Source organism: Coregonus clupeaformis, chromosome 35 (assembly GCF_020615455.1).
Source record: "Coregonus clupeaformis isolate EN_2021a chromosome 35, ASM2061545v1, whole genome shotgun sequence".
Lineage (NCBI taxonomy): Eukaryota > Metazoa > Chordata > Actinopteri > Salmoniformes > Salmonidae > Coregonus > Coregonus clupeaformis.
This window is the reverse complement of record NC_059226.1, coordinates 36,028,085-36,043,955: the sequence shown is the minus strand read 5'-3', so window position 1 is coordinate 36,043,955 and position 15,871 is coordinate 36,028,085. Positions and strand designations below refer to the sequence as shown.

Genomic DNA, 15,871 nt, shown 5'->3' with positions numbered 1-15,871 from the left:
ACTCATCGTCAGATCATAGTCAAGACGACCATGTTAGTCTCGCTGTCGACTCAACCTGTTTGTTTTCGGCCTGTTCTATTTACTTTTCTCCTGTGCCACAGATTATTGGAACCTGACTCCTGCCTCCGCTTCACTCCTGCCACCACCATCCTGCTTTCCACTACCGGACCTCCCTTTTGGACTCACCACGGACACTACGACATTACGGTACCACACCTCCCCTTACCTGGATCTGTTACCCTCCCTGTAACCTGGACTTGCTCTTCCCCTATTATTGGAAACCTGGACTAATTGAACATTGTAAATAAACCTGTTAAACCTTCTCTGGCTTGGTGTAGTTGTCTGCATTTGGGTTCAAATCCAGTTAAATCATGACAGTATGACCTGACCAACATGAACCCAGCAGACAGTAGCTCGGATACCACCCCAGAGTGCACTCAAATTCGGACTGCCATAGCCAATCAGGGCATTTTACTTGGCCAACATGATACCCTGTTTAAGTCCATTGCTGAGAACAGTCAGGTGCTGCTTAATCAGGTTCAATTACTCACCAATCAAGTGTCTGCCCTTACTACCCAAGTTAATAATGCACCCCTCGGGCATGGCATACAAACTGCTCCTTCTCCTGCTCCACCTGTTTTTCCTACCCCTTCAGCCCAGATCAGTGAGCCTTTTGTTCCTGCTCCAGAGCGCTATGACGGGAACATGGGAACCTGTGGCGATTTTTTGACTCAATGCTCGTTAGTGTTTGAACAACAGCCCCTCACCTACGCCTCAGAAAGAGCCCGTATTGCCTACCTTATCAACTCTACTAGCGGTTCCACTCGTGCCTGGGGATCCGCGGTCTGGGAGAGTCAGTCGGACATTTGCAACGCTTACGTTGCCTTCACCACTGAGATGAGGAAGGTTTTTGACCACCCCGTACGGGGCAAGGAGGCTGCGAAACGGTTGTTTTCTCTTCGGCAGGGGGCTCGCAGTGTGGCGGAGATGGCAGTGGAGTTTCGGACTTTAGCGGCAGTGAGTGGTTGGAATGACGAGGCATTACAAGGAGTGTTCATCAATGCTTTGTCTGAGACTTTAAAAGATGAATTGGTGTCATATGATGAATCGCCTACGCTGGATAATCTTATTTCACTCACCATCAGGTTGGATAATCGGGTTCGGGAGCGCCGCCGGGAGAGGAGTGTTAGTTCCAAGCAACCTGTCTGTCGTCAACAAACTCCTCCCCGCATCTTCCCTACGGAGAAAGCCGTGTCTTCCCGAGTCGATACGAGGAGCACTGAACCCGACGCCATGGAGGTGGGTCGTGCACGGTTGTCCTCAGAGGAGCGTGCACGTCGTATTCAGGCTCGGGTCTGCCTGTATTGTGGAGAAGCTGGTCATTTCGTTCCTTCCTGCCCAGTTCGTCCGGGGAAAAGGGCCGGCTCATCATTATTGGGAGAAGTTTTGGTGAGCCGAGCAGCGGATTCTTCCTCTTCTCCCCGCATTCTGCTCCAGGCATCCCTCCAGTGGCAGTCCCAGAATTTCTCTGTTAGTGCGCTGGTTGACTCTGGTGCCGATGAAAGCTTTTTGGATAGAGAGTGGGCTCAACAAATGGATTTGGAGACTGTTCCTATGGACTGTCCGCTGCAGGCTAAGGGTCTAAATGGACAATTGTTGACCCGTATTACTCATCAGACTGTTCCTGTTTGTCTGAGTGTCGGGTAATCATCAGGAGAACACTCAATTCCATATAATCGACTGCCCACAGACCCCCCTGGTCCTTGGTATCCCCTGGCTCAAAAGACACAATCCACACATTGATTGGGTGACAGGTAGAATTGTTTCATGGAGCACATTTTGTCATGTGAATTGTTTGTGTTCTGCTCAGACCCCTGCCAGCACTGTGCCTCAACCTCCACTGGAGTCCATGGATCTTTCTGCTGTCCCTGACGTGTATCATGACCTGGCATCCGTTTTCTGCTAACACAGAGCTACTTCTCTTCCTTCTCACCGGCCTTACGACTGCGTCATTGACCTCCAGCCAGGAGCCCCGCTCCCCAGCAGTCGCCTGTACAATCTCTCCCGCCCGGAGACGGAGGCTATGGAGAACTACATTCGGGACTCCTTGGCGGCAGGTATTATTCGTCCTTCCTCGTCACCTGTAGGAGCGGGATTCTTTTTTGTTGCTAAGAAGGATAAAACCCTCAGACCCTGTATTGATTTCCGTGGACTTAACAACATCACCATTAAGAACAAATATTCTCTGCCATTAATTAATTCAGCTTTTCCCCTCCTTCATGGTGCAACTATCTTTACCAAACTGGATCTACGAAATGCGTATCACCTGGTGCGCATTCATAAAGGTGATGAATGGAAGACTGCCTTCAACACACCCTTGGGACATTTTGAGTATCTAGTTATGCCTTTTGGGTTGTCCAATGCCCCTGCTGTTTTTCAGGCACTAGTCAATTATGTCCTTTGGGACATGTTGAATCAGTTTGTTTTTGTCTATCTGGATGATATCTTGATTTTCTCAGAGTCCTCCCAGGAACATGAACTGCATGTGCGCCAGGTGTTGCAAAGGTTGTTGGAGAACAAACTGTTTGTGAAGATGAAGAAATGTGAATTTCATGTGTCTGAGACCTCTTTTTTGGGTTACATCATAGCTCCGGGGGAGTTGCGGATGGACCCAGCTAAGATCTCTGCTGTCACGGACTGGCCAGCCCCCTCCACCCGCAAACTACTTCAACGATTCCTGGGGTTTGCGAACTTCTACAGGAGGTTCATCAAGGACTACAGCCGCATTGCGGCGCCACTCACCGCTCTCACCTCCATCTCACGACCGTTCGCTTGGAATGAAGGGGCCGAATCAGCGTTCGAAAAACTGAAACATCGCTTCGCCTCGGCTCCCATTCTGATGCAGCCGGACCCCGACCGCCAGTTTGTCGTGGAGGTGGATGCATCCGACACTGGGGTAGGTGCGGTGTTGTCACAACGTTCTCCTGAAGATAACAAACTGCATCCCTGTGCTTTTCTTTCAAGGAAACTTTCTCAGGCAGAGAGGAATTATGATGTTGGCAATCGTGAACTGCTCGCCGTTAAGCTGGCTCTCGAGGAGTGGCGACATTGGTTGGAGGGGGCGGCACAACCCTTCATCGTTTGGACGGATCATAAGAATCTGGCTTACATCCAGTCAGCGAAGCAGCTCAACCCCCGTCAAGCCAGGTGGGCACTATTTTTTTTGGGGGAGATTCAATTTTTCTCTGTCTTACCGTCCTGGGTCACGCAACGTCAAGCCTGACGCCCTGTCTCGTGTTCATTCGGCTGTTGATACTGGTAGTAACCCTGAACCCATCTTGCCTCCTACCTGCAGTATTGCGGCCATCACATGTGACATCGAAGGGATTGTTAGACCGGCTCAACATCATCAAGCTGACCCTGGGAGGGGTCCTCCTAACCGGTTGTTTGTCCCTGAGTCTGCTTGCTCCCAGGTACTTCAGTGGGCTCACTCGTCTCCCCTTACCTTTCACCCTGGAGTTTCGCGGACCCTTGACTTTGTGCGACGGAAGTTCTGGTGGGCCACGATGGAGGCGGACACTCGAGCCTTCATTGCTGCTTGTACGGTATGTGCACGAAGTAAGAACTCCACCCAGGCCAGCGCTGGTCATCTACGACCTCTACCTATACCCAGCCGGCCCTGGTCGCACATTGCTATGGATTTTGTCACTGGACTTCCCACCTCGTCTGGAAAGACTGTCATTCTTACTGTGATTGATCGTTTTTCTAAGTTCGCTAATTTTTTGGCCCTACCTAAACTGCCCACTGCCAGAGAGATGGCTGATATTTTGGTTGAACATGTGTTCCGCTCTCATGGTCTACCCACGGATATTGTCTCTGACAGGGGTCCCCAGTTTGTCTCCCAGGTATGGAAAGCTTTCTGTAAAGCTTTGGGCATCGCATCCAGCCTGTCCTCTGGATATCAGACCAACGGGCAAGCCGAGAGAGCGAACCAGGAGATGGAGACCGCTCTCCGTTGTGTCACAGGGTCTAACCCTGGGTCATGGAGCTCCATGCTCCCCTGGGTGGAATATGCTCATAACACCTTGACTAACGCTTCCTCTGGTTTGTCTCCCTTTCTGTGTGCTCTGGGTTATCAACCTCCCCTGTTCCCTTCTCAAGAGAGGGAACTGGCGGTACCCTCGGTGCAGTCCCACATGCGCCGCTGCTTCAAGGTCTGGAGGAAGGCCAGGGTAGCTCTGTCCCGAGCTTCGGCGTACATGCAGAGGCAACCCAACCGTCACCGGTCCCAGGCTCCCGGTTACTCTCCTGGTCAAGAGGTATGGCTTAAGTCACGTGACCTTCCATTGAAAGTGGAGTCTAAGAAGATGGCGCCTCGTTTTATAGGACCGTTCAAGATACTGTCTATTGTTAACCCCTGCGCGGTTAAGCTACAGCTTCCTGCCTCCCCTACGGGTTCATTCCACCTTTCATGTTTCCCAGATTAAGCCTGTGTCGGTTAGCCCTCTGTGCCCGCCCTCTCGTCCCCCCTCCTCCGCCCAGGATCGTGGGTGGGGGTCCGGTCTACACTGTCCGGCGACTTCTGGATGTTCGCCGTCGTGGTTTCCAGTACCTGGTGGATTGGGAGGGTTATGGTCCTGAGGAACGTTCCTGGGTGCCCAGGAGCTTCATTGTGGATCCTGCTCTGGTCCGTGAGTTTCATAGGTTACATCCTGATAAACCCTGTCGGCCGCCAGGTGGCGTCCGTAGAGGGGGTACTATTAGGCCTACTGCTGCTAGGTAGCTCTCTCTCTGCTCTCCCCCTCCCCTCTGTCTGTCCTTGATTGCAGGAGTGAAGTCTGGTGTGCGGGAGTCAGGGTTCCAGCTGCAGCTCATTCACCATAATCACCTCAGCCTTTAAGACCCGGTCAAACTTGCCACTCATCGTCAGATCATAGTCAAGACGACCATGTTAGTCTCGCTGTCGACTCAACCTGTTTGTTTTCGCTCTTTGTGTTTTTGGCCTGTTCTATTTACTTTTCTCCTGTGCCACAGATTATTGGAACCTGACTCCTGCCTCTGCTTCACTCCTGCCACCACCATCCTGCTTTCCACTACCGGACCTCCCTTTTGGACTCACCACGGACATTACGGTACCACACCTGCCCTGACCTGGATCTGTTACCCTCCCTGTAACCTGGACTTGCTCTTCCCCTATTATTGGAAACCTGGACTAATTGAACATTGTAAATAAACCTGTTAAACCTTCTCTGGCTTGGTGTAGTTGTCTGCATTTGGGTTCAAATCCAGTTAAATCATGACATGATGGTCCTTTCCAATAAACATTGAGGGTCTTATTCTGGTTTTGGGGTCTAAAAATGTCTGACAACTGTGTGAACTATTCTGTTAGGTTGCCTGTAGATTGGAACTAGTAACGATGGTGGTACTGTACTGAAACAACTATTATTAAAGACACTCCTCTTCCTCTACAGACCAGTGCTGTGGACATCTTCTCTGCTAGCTGTGTGTTTTACTATGTGTTGACAGGAGGCAAACATCCCTTTTGGGAACCCAATCGTAGGGCTGGTAATATTGAGGATGGCAAATACAACCTCGACGGATTACAGAAAGACAAACATGGTAAAGCTATTGTACAATTGACAGGTTGTTTCTGAAATGATCATTAGAGTACTACTTAATTTAAAGGCAGAGAGTAATTTTTTTGCAGTGGCATCATGTAACTTTTGATGGTTGTGGGTTTTGAAATTAACAAAATATAGACCTATCCCATCTTTACTCATGTTGAACATGTTTGCAGTCCACATTGTTCCAATTAATTGCATGGCTTCAATATGAAAATACACTACATGACCAAAAGGATGTGGACACCTGCTCATCGAACATCTCATTCCAAAACCATGGGCATTAATATGGAGTTGGTCCCCCCCTTTACTGCTATAACAGCCTCCACTTTTCGGGGAAAGCTTTCCACTAGATTATGAAACTTTGCTGCGGGGACTTGCTTCCATTCAGTCACAAGAGCATTAGTGAGGTCGGGCATTGATGTTGGGCGATTAGGCCTGGCTCGCAGTCTGCGTTCCTATTCATCCCAAAGGTGTTCGATGGGGTTGAGGTCAGGGCTCTGTGCAGGCCAGTCAAGTTCTTCCACACTGATCTCGACAAACCATTTCTGTAAGGACCTTGCTTTGTGCACGAGGGCATTGTCATGCTGAAACAGGAAAGGGCCTTCCCCAAACTTGTGCCACAAAGCGTTCTCCTGGCATCCGCCAAACCCAGATATGTCCGTTGGACTGCCAGATGGTGAAGCGTGATTCATCACTCCAGAGAACGCGTTTCCACTGCTCCAGAGTCCAATGGCGGCAAGCATTACACCACTCCAGCCGACGCTTGGCATTGCGCATGGTGATCTTAGGCTTGTGTGCGGCTGCCCGGCCATGGAAACCCATTTCATGAAGCTCCTGATGAACAGTTATTGTGCTGTGTAAATAAAATTATGTCTGAGCCATGGACATGCCAAACATTGTCAATAAGTAATATTACATTCACTATTGATAAGGCCTAAAAAGACAGTGAATAACTTGAAGAAAATTTGAATCAAAACTTAACAAGGACTTGTTTTAAATAGGTAATGTCTACAGTTACAGGCACCATAATTGCTCCCTCTGGGCATATAATATTAAGGCAATGTAGATTATGGACGGTTTTACGCACATCCAAACTTTTCACAGGAGCTGGATGTAATCAGAAAGGAGGATTGTCCACTCACCGTTATACTGCTCCACAATTTAATGTTTTATAAACATAATGGAACCATTTTACAGATTATATTCGCACTTCTCCAGAAATAGTAGACGGCTCCAAATTGCATTGCATGCGAGCCATGAACGATCTCACCATAAAGCCATGGAAGGCAATCATGCAAACGTATTTTTTATTTTAATTTTAATTTTATTGTTGTTTTTTAAACAAAACAATATTTATAAATAAGATGAGGTCGGAACCATTATATCAAAAACCGCATCTCTCGTTTCATGACCATAATGTGGCGTTCACGTACTATTGGGGTTATCAGAAGTTCTGACTGTTACCAACCGCGTTACTGCTAATCTGCTTCTGGTAGGTCTTAAATCTCCCATTAGCGCCTCATGAATTTGGCACTTTTGCGCTTGTTTTTAAGGACACACCTCAAATATTGCCACCCCTTCCACCTCAGTGCAAGCGAGCGGATGTTAGAGAGGTAAATTGCCGAACCTGGCACAAGCGGTGTAAAATGCCAGAGCAACAGTTTTTACATGCACAAATTGCCAGAATTTGATCCTACTGAATAGTGATCTCAAATGTTGTCTTTGTGAAAGGCCTGATAAAATGTTTGATTAAGCTCTGTCATTTAAAAATATTCTCATAATATTTGTCAACTCAAATTATGTTGTAAGCAACACTACTGGGTCTTTCTTCATTGAAATCATCACATTGGTTCAGAGGAAATCATTTTATCACCATGTTTTTGAATGAAAAAAAGTATCTTGGTTTTAAACCCCCTCATGGTGACTGTGTGTTTGGTCTTGTCTATCCCAGAGGACATCATGGCCGAACACCTGATAAAATATATGGTGACTAAGGAGCCCAAGTGGAGGCCTTCTGCTGAGAGCGTGCTCGAACACCCCTTCTTCTGGAGCCTGGAGAAACAACTGCAGTTTTTCCAGGTCTGAATCAAGTTTCATTGTTCACATTTAGATATAATAAAAAATCAAGTAATTTTATTCCCTGAAGAAAGCTCACCAGAATAACTACAATGGGGATACAGTAAATATAACTACAAGTGGCAATACTATAGCCCTCATTTTAGCTGCCTGTCTTTCTGGATTCTCCATTGAAGCTGTTTGTCCTTGTCATTAATGAGAACATTATGGATACCAAGTTTGTCAAACAATGGATCATCTTAAACCATTGGTTAAAATAGCCCATAGCTCATCAGAGGATGTTCATTAAGTCTGTTTTTTCCTGGCAAGCTGTAATTGTTTCTTCATATTAAACTGGAATACAGTGGAGCAGAAACAGTCTGGTACTCAAGCTAGTAATCGAGGACTCTATTGGCTACAAAGCTAGAAGGTAATAAAGGAGATATTTGAGGAATTAAAGCCATGTTTTCCCCTGTAGGGTGTGAGTGACTGGATTGATGCATAGTTACAGCTGAAGCAGTTGAACGACGCAATCATTGATCAGCTGGAGTCAGAAGCAGAAAAAGTGGTCAAGGGGAACTGGATGAAACACATCAATGAGGATCTGCGAGAAAGTTAGTGTCTGAGGATCAGTGTTTGAACACCAACAGACTGTGAGGCCTTAATATAATTTACGTATTGTATATCACAGACACTTTAGCCTGGTTCAACTCAAGATCGTCATGACTGGCATGACAATGATTGACAGAGGTGTTGGCTAAAACAGATCTGGACCAGGCTACACCAACATCTCCTTTCTTGGTGGAATCACAAAATGATGGCCTCTTGTGATGACATAATTCTGGATCAATTCTTGCTATACTGTATATGTAGTTATCATTGTTTGCTTACGGGCTGTCGCTCCTCCCTCTGCAGATCTAGAAAAACGCAAAGGAGCATGTAAAGAGGGCTCCGTTGAACTATTCTACGGGCCATAAGAAACAAGGTAAGTGTGTTCTGTCCATTGGCAATGAATTACATAATATCTATTGATATGTATTGTATTATTCTAGTATTTGTATATTATCAAAATAAAATAAAATGTTACTGGTCTCGTACACATGTTGCAGATGTTATCCCAGGTGCATCGGAATGCTTAGGGAATGATCGACATTTACATAATGGGTACCATGCTTTTCCAATTTCAAACCCTCAAGGGAGGTTTTAGTATTTTTTAACTCTAGTCTAGTTTTAACTCTAGGGGAGGGTCATGTAATTTGTAATTGATGAAATGTCAATATTTCTCAGTGTTTTAGAATTAGTTGCTTATTAGGCTATATATCGCTGTGTGTCCGATGCGCCCCTCATCTCTGATTCTCCACTGGACGCGCAATATCAAGTACGCCTATAGGCTATTTAGTGTGGTCTCAATCAAATGATCCACATGCTATAGGCTACAAAGTGCATGCTCGGAGAAGCACAGAGCAAGGTTATATTTCTATGATAGCTGCTGGGATGGTGTAAATAAAACTGGGCTGCATTACACACTGCAATGGATATTCCAACCCTGAGCCTTGGCCGGCACTTCTGTTATTGATAAAAAACGTGTTTATGTGCTGCCTAACCAATGGCTGTGCTGTGTAGGCCTACAGTGGCAGTTCAGGGGGAGTCAAAGGCTTCTTCCAAATTAGTTTGTGTTGATTAGGCCTAGTCCCAAAAAATATTGTATGTGGACTAGCCTATAGCCTATGTTCTGTTCAGTTTGAGAAGGAGAGAGAGAATATGAGAAGGAGGACTGAAGGTCAACTTTGATAGCTTGCTAATACTATAATTGATTTATTCAAAACAATATGTTTCTTGCCCGTGATGTTGGCCAATTTATCCGACTTATTGACATCATAATAAGCCAGATTTGAGTAACTTACATTGTGGTGCTGAAACTTGAAGCAGCGGCACAATCAATCGGAAATGGACAGCTCATGGTGCTGAAAATAGGCACATTTGAGTAGGCATTCATTTAAACTGTCTTAATTTTAATTAGACTTTACTAACAACAAGAGGGCTTTATGTTGGAGCCTATTTGTCTTCCTATTTAAGAAATAAGAGGTAGGTCTATCTGTTTGACAGACAAAATTAGGCTATAGGCTGCTATATCCATAGATTTGTCGGTCAATTCCTCCATCCACCATGCACTCTTTAAATAGACTACTTCTGTGTCAGTGAAGAGCTGTTAAGTTAAAACCAAGACTCAAATTGAGGGGGTATGAGATGGTATGCCATAGGCCTACTTTTTATTAAAGAAAATGGCAAAAAGCACAGGCCTACCCCTTGTTAGTTTAATATTTTGAAGAAAATACAACTGATCTGATTTATAAAGTGATCTATAACAGCGCTTTGGTAGAAACAAGCTATAAAATACCAGAGAAAGACGTGACTCAGATGCATATGGGGATATCATTGTTTGGTTTCTTTGACATTCAGAGGCTGAGCTACAGCCTTCTGTAGCCGAGGAGACAAAACATGTACTTTGCTTGGGAAGTGTTCTAATTCTGTCACTATCAATTGATTAAGCTATTCACTTTCTGTACAATAGAAGATTTTTAAACCCAGACAGCTTTTAGGGAAGAACTTTTGACCTTCTCTCGTTGGGTTAAGCCAAGGAAGAAGAGTAGCCAGCAGTTAAAGCTTACATTTTTCTTCGTCTGTAGGCCTGGGGTGGAATGGTAGGTCTAACTTTTGAAAGTACCATGCTCAGATTCCTACTGATGTCTCAGATTTAATTATTTACAAACAGATACAGTTTCGTTGCAAACAAGACACACCGCAGCTCAATATTAGGAAGGTGTTCTTAATGTTTTGTGCACTGTGTATATAAATGGTGTGTATAGACAGTATGGACAGTATATGAATAGAAAAGGTGTGTACATCAGTAGTTAAACAGGATGAGCCTTGACTAGAATACAGTATATACAGTGCATTCAGAAAGTATTCAGACCCCTTGACTTTTTCCACATTTTGTTACGTTACAGCCTTATTCTAAAATGGATAAAATTGTTTTGTTCCCCTCATCAATCTACACACAATACCCCATAACGACAAAGCAAAAACGTTTTTTGAGAATTTTTTGCTAATGTATTACAAATCAAAACTGAAATATTACATTTACATAAGTAATCAGACCCTTTACTCAGTACTTTGTTGAAGCACCTTTGGCATCGAGTCTTCTTGGGAATGACGCTACAAGATTGGCACACCTGTATTTGGGGAGTTTCTCCCATTCTTCTCTGCAGATACTCTCAAGCTCTGTCAGGTTGGATGGGGAGCTTTGCTGCACAGTGATTTTCAGGTCTCTCCAGAGGTGTTAGATCGGGTTCAAGTCTGGGCTCTGGCTGGGCCACTCAAGGACATTCAGAGACTTGTCCCGAAGCCACTCCTGCATTGTCTTGGCTGTGTGCTTAGGGTCGTTGTCCTGTTGGAAGGTGAACCTTCACCCCAGTCTGAGGTTCTGAGCGCTCTGGAGCAGGTTTTCATCAAGGATCTCTCTGTACTTTGCTTCGTTCATCTTTGCCTCGACCCTGTCTAGTCTCCCAGTCCCTGCCGCTGAAAAACATCCCCACCGCATGATGCTGCCACCACCATGCTTCACCATAGGGATGGTGCCAGGTTTCCTCCATACTTGACACTTGGCATTCAGGCCAAATAATTCAATCTTGGTTTCATCAGACCAGAGAATCTTGTTTCTCATGGTCTGAGAGTCGTTAGGTGCCTTTTGGCAATCTCCAAGCGGGCTGTCATGTGCCTTTTACTGAGGAGTGGCTTCCGTCTGGCCACTCTACTATAGAGGCCTGATTTGTGGAGTGCTGCAGAGATGGTTGTCCTTCTGGAAGTTTCTCCCATCTCCACAGAGGAACTCTAAAGCTCTGTCAGATTGGCCATTGGGTTCTTGGTCACCTCCCTAACCAAGGCCATTCTACCCCGATTGCCCAGTTTGGCCAGGCGGCCAGCTCTAGGAAGAGACTTGGTGGTACCAAACTTCTTCCATTTAAGAATGATGGAGGCCACTGTGTTCTTAACGACCTTCAATGCTGCAGAATTTTTTTTATACCCTTCCCCAGATCTGTGCCTCGACACAATCCTGTCTCGGAGCTCTACGGACAATTCTTCGACCTCATGGCTTTTGCTCTGACATGCACTGTCAACTCTGGGACCTTATATAGACAGGTGTGTGCCTTTCCAAATCATGTCCAATCAATTGAATTTACCACAGGTGGACTCCAATCAAGTTGTAGAAACATCTCAAGGATGATCAATGGAAACAGGATGCACCTGAGCTCAATTTCGAGTCTCATAGCAAAGGGTCTGAATACTTATGTAAATGTGATATTTACGTTTTTTTATTTTTGATAAACGTTCTAAACTTTCTAAAAACCTGTTTTTGCTTTGTCATTATGGGGTATTGTGTGTAGATTGATGAGGGGGAAAAAAACAATGTAATCAATTTTAGAATAAGGCTGTAACGTAACAGAATGTGGAAAAAGTCAAGGGGTCTGAATACTTTCCGAAGGCACTGTACATCTGAAGTTGGTAAAACAGTTTGCAAACATTAAAGTGACCAGTGTTCATTGACTATGTACATAGGGCAGCTGTGATGGGTGATTTGAAGGACTCAGGCGCAGAAGGGTAAATCACAGAATACAGAGTTTATTCCGGAATACAGAGTTACGCAGATATAGCGTCAAACAGTCCAGTGCGCAAAACAGGCGCACTGGAACAAAACAGGCACACAGGGAAAATATACCCTGGCAATACAAAATACACGTAGCTCAACCGAGCTACTCTCTCCTCACATTAAACATTCACCCACAAGGACAAGGGGGCAGAGGGAACACTTATACATGTACTAATGAGGGGATATGAACCAGGTGTGTGTAATAGACAAAACAAAACAAATGGAATGATGAGATGAGATGCGGCAGTGGCTAGAAGGCCGTTGATGACGAACGCCGAAGCCTGCCCGAACAAGGAGAGGAGGCAGCTTCTGAGGAAGTCGTGACAGCAGCAGTCTCTAAGGTGCTGCTACTCATTTACATTTACATTTACGTCATTTAGCAGACGCTCTTATCCAGAGCGACTTACAAATAGGTGCATTCACCTTATAGCCAGTGGGATAACCACTTTACTATGTGTTTTTTTTTTGGGGGGGGGGGGGTAGAAGGATTACTTTATCCTATCCCAGGTATTCCTTAAAGAGGTGGGGTTTCAAATGTCTCCGGAAGGTGGTGAGTGACTCCGCTGTCCTGGCGTCGTGAGGGAGCTTGTTCCACCATTGGGGTGCCAGAGCAGCGAACAGTTTTGACTGGGCTGAGCGGGAACTATGCTTCCGCAGAGGTAGGGGAGCCAGCAGGCCAGAGGTGGATGAACGCAATGCCCTCGTTTGGGTGTAGGGACTGATCAGAGCCTGAAGGTACGGAGGTGCCGTTCCCCTCACAGCTCCGTAGGCAAGCACCATGGTCTTGTAGCAGATGCGAGCTTCAACTGGAAGCCAGTGGAGTGTGCGGAGGAGCGGGGTGACGTGAGAGAACTTGGGAAGGTTGAACACCAGACGGGCTGCGGCATTCTGGATGAGTTGTAGGGGTTTAATGGCACAGGCAGGGAGCCCAGCCAACAGCGAGTTGCAGTAATCCAGACGGGAGATGACAAGTGCCTGGATTAGGACCTGTGCCGCTTCCTGTGTAAGGCAGGGTCGTGCTCTCCGAATGTTGTAGAGCATGAACCTATAGGATCGGGTCACTGCCTTGATGTTAGCGGAGAACGACAGGGTGTTGTCCAGGGTCACGCCAAGGCTCTTCACACTCTGGGAGGAGGACACAACGGAGTTGTCAACCGTGATGGCGAGATCATGGAACAGGCAGTCCTTCCCCGGGAGGAAGAGCAGCTCCGTCTTGCCAAGGTTCAGCTTGAGGTGGTGATCCGTCATCCATACTGATATGTCTGCCAGACATGCAGAGATGCGATTCGCCACCTGGTTATCAGAAGGGGGAAAGGAGAAGATTAGTTGTGTGTCGTCAGCGTAGCAATGATAGGAGAGGCCATGTGAGGATATGACAGAGCCAAGTGACTTGGTGTATAGCGAGAATAGGAGAGGGCCTAGAACTGAGCCCTGGGGGACACCAGTGGTGAGAGCACGTGGTGCAGAGACAGCTTCTCGCCACGCCACTTGGTAGGAGCGACCGGTCAGGTAGGACGCAATCCAAGAGTGAGCCGCGCCGGAGATGCCCAGCTCGGAGAGGGTAGAGAGGAGGATCTGATGGTTCACAGTATCAAAGGCAGCAGACAGGTCTAGAAGGACAAGAGCAGAGGAGAGAGAGTTAGCTTTAGCAGTGCGGAGAGCCTCCGTGACACAGAGAAGAGCAGTCTCAGTTGAATGACCAGTCTTGAAACCTGACTGGTTTGGATCAAGAAGGTCATTCTGAGAGAGATAGCAAGAGAGTTGGCTAAAGACGGCACGCTATATTGGTATAAGTAGTTCATTGTGTAACATTAATAATTATTTAATTATTGTTATCAGAATTAATCAAATACATAAGGTATGGACATATTTCTTTGTGTGACTACAACCTCCTTTAATATACTGAACAAAAATATAAACGCAACATGAAATAATTTCAACGATTTTACTGAGTTACAGGTCATATAAGCAAATTAGTCAATTGAAATAAACTAATTTGGCCCTAATCTATGGATTTCACATGACTGGGCAGGAGCGCAGCCATGGGTGGGCCTGGGAAGGCATAGGCCCACCCACTGAGGAGCCAGGCCCAGCCAATCAGAATTAGCTTTTCCCCACAAGAGGACTTTATTACAGACAGAAATACTCCTCAGTTTCATTAGCTGTCTGGGTGGCTGGTCTCAGATGATCCCGCAGGTGAAAAAGCCGGATGTGGAGGTCCTGGACTGGCGTGGTTACACGTAGTCTGTGGTTGTGAGGCCGGTTGGACGTATGACCAAATTCTGTAAAAATGACATTGGAGGCGGCTTATGGTTGAGAAATGAACATTGAATTCTCTGGCAACAGCTCTGGGGGACATTCCTGCAGTCAGCATGCCAATTGCACGCTCCCTCAAAACTTGAGACATCTGTGGTTTGTGTTGTGTGACAAAGCTGCACATTTTAGAGTGGCCTTTTATTGTCCCCAGCACAAGGTGCACCTGCGTAATGGTCATGCTGTTTAATTCTTGATATGCCACACCTGTTAGGTGGAAGGATTATCTTGGCAAAGGAAAAATGCTCACTAACAGGGATGGAAACAAATTTGTGCACAAAAGTTGAGAGACATTTTTGTGCATATGGAACATTTCAGGGATCTTTTATTCCAGCTCATGAAACATGAGACCAACACTTTACATGTTGCGTTTATATTTTTGTTCAGGATTGATAACCTCATTAAATGTGTGAAAGTGACATTCTATAAACTGTATGCTGTTTCCCATAGAGTAACCATTACGATGAAATTCCAGATCTCCATAAGACGTTCGGCTCATTCCCAGAAGGCTTTGTGTCCTACTTCACCTCCCGCTTCCCCCACCTGCTGCTGCACACCTACCGGGCCATGCTCACCTGTGCTGAGGAGATGGCCTTCCAGAAATACTACCCCAAGTTGAGAGAGGCGTGGATGGTCTATGACACACAGACAGCCTAAGACCAAAAGGTCCTTTACACCAATCTTTGAAGTGATGACAACCAAGCCACCAGCCCAAATATTGTGTATTTTTCTAGGCTTTGCTTTTATTGTTGTTTTCGTAACATGAACCTGCAGTGCACTGAATCCAGAGACATTCCTTCAATGACAATTCCATAACTAGATAGAGGCTGTCAGTTCACTGTACTGTCAGTGTACAAAAGTGAACTTAGCTTTTTTTTGTGTGTATCTGTTTTTCTATTACATTGCTTATGAAATATTATTATTTATGCATGAAGGTATTCCTGATCCTCTGTGGACCCTGACACTGTACCTTGTTTTGTTTATGTATGTGTATAGGTGATTTAATGCTTTATAGATGAAGCCTGTACCATGTTTGACTATGATGGCTTTTAGTGCCTCAACTAAATTTGAGTGGTCCACAGTGTTTTTGTTCCTTTTTTTTCCTGTATTCTTATATTATTGTATCATTGTGGATTGACACTTAAATACATTTTCCTAACTAGGTTACCCT

At 45.8% G+C, this 15,871-nt stretch overlaps 1 long non-coding RNA gene across 3 annotated transcripts; it reads left to right on the top strand.

Moving 5' to 3' along the window:
• The first annotated feature begins 5,438 nt into the window (after window positions 1–5,438).
• On the top strand, window positions 5,439–15,773 carry LOC121551321. Of its 3 annotated transcripts, none has more exons than XR_005997056.1 (5): window positions 5,439–5,619; window positions 7,576–7,703; window positions 8,158–8,293; window positions 8,595–8,664; window positions 15,176–15,773. It is a non-coding gene; the product is annotated as an uncharacterized LOC121551321 (long non-coding RNA). The 3 variants fall into 3 exon arrangements; XR_005997057.1 differs by having other exon boundaries at window positions 15,151–15,773; XR_005997059.1 differs by having other exon boundaries at window positions 8,158–8,332.
• The last annotated feature ends 98 nt before the right edge of the window (window positions 15,774–15,871 follow it).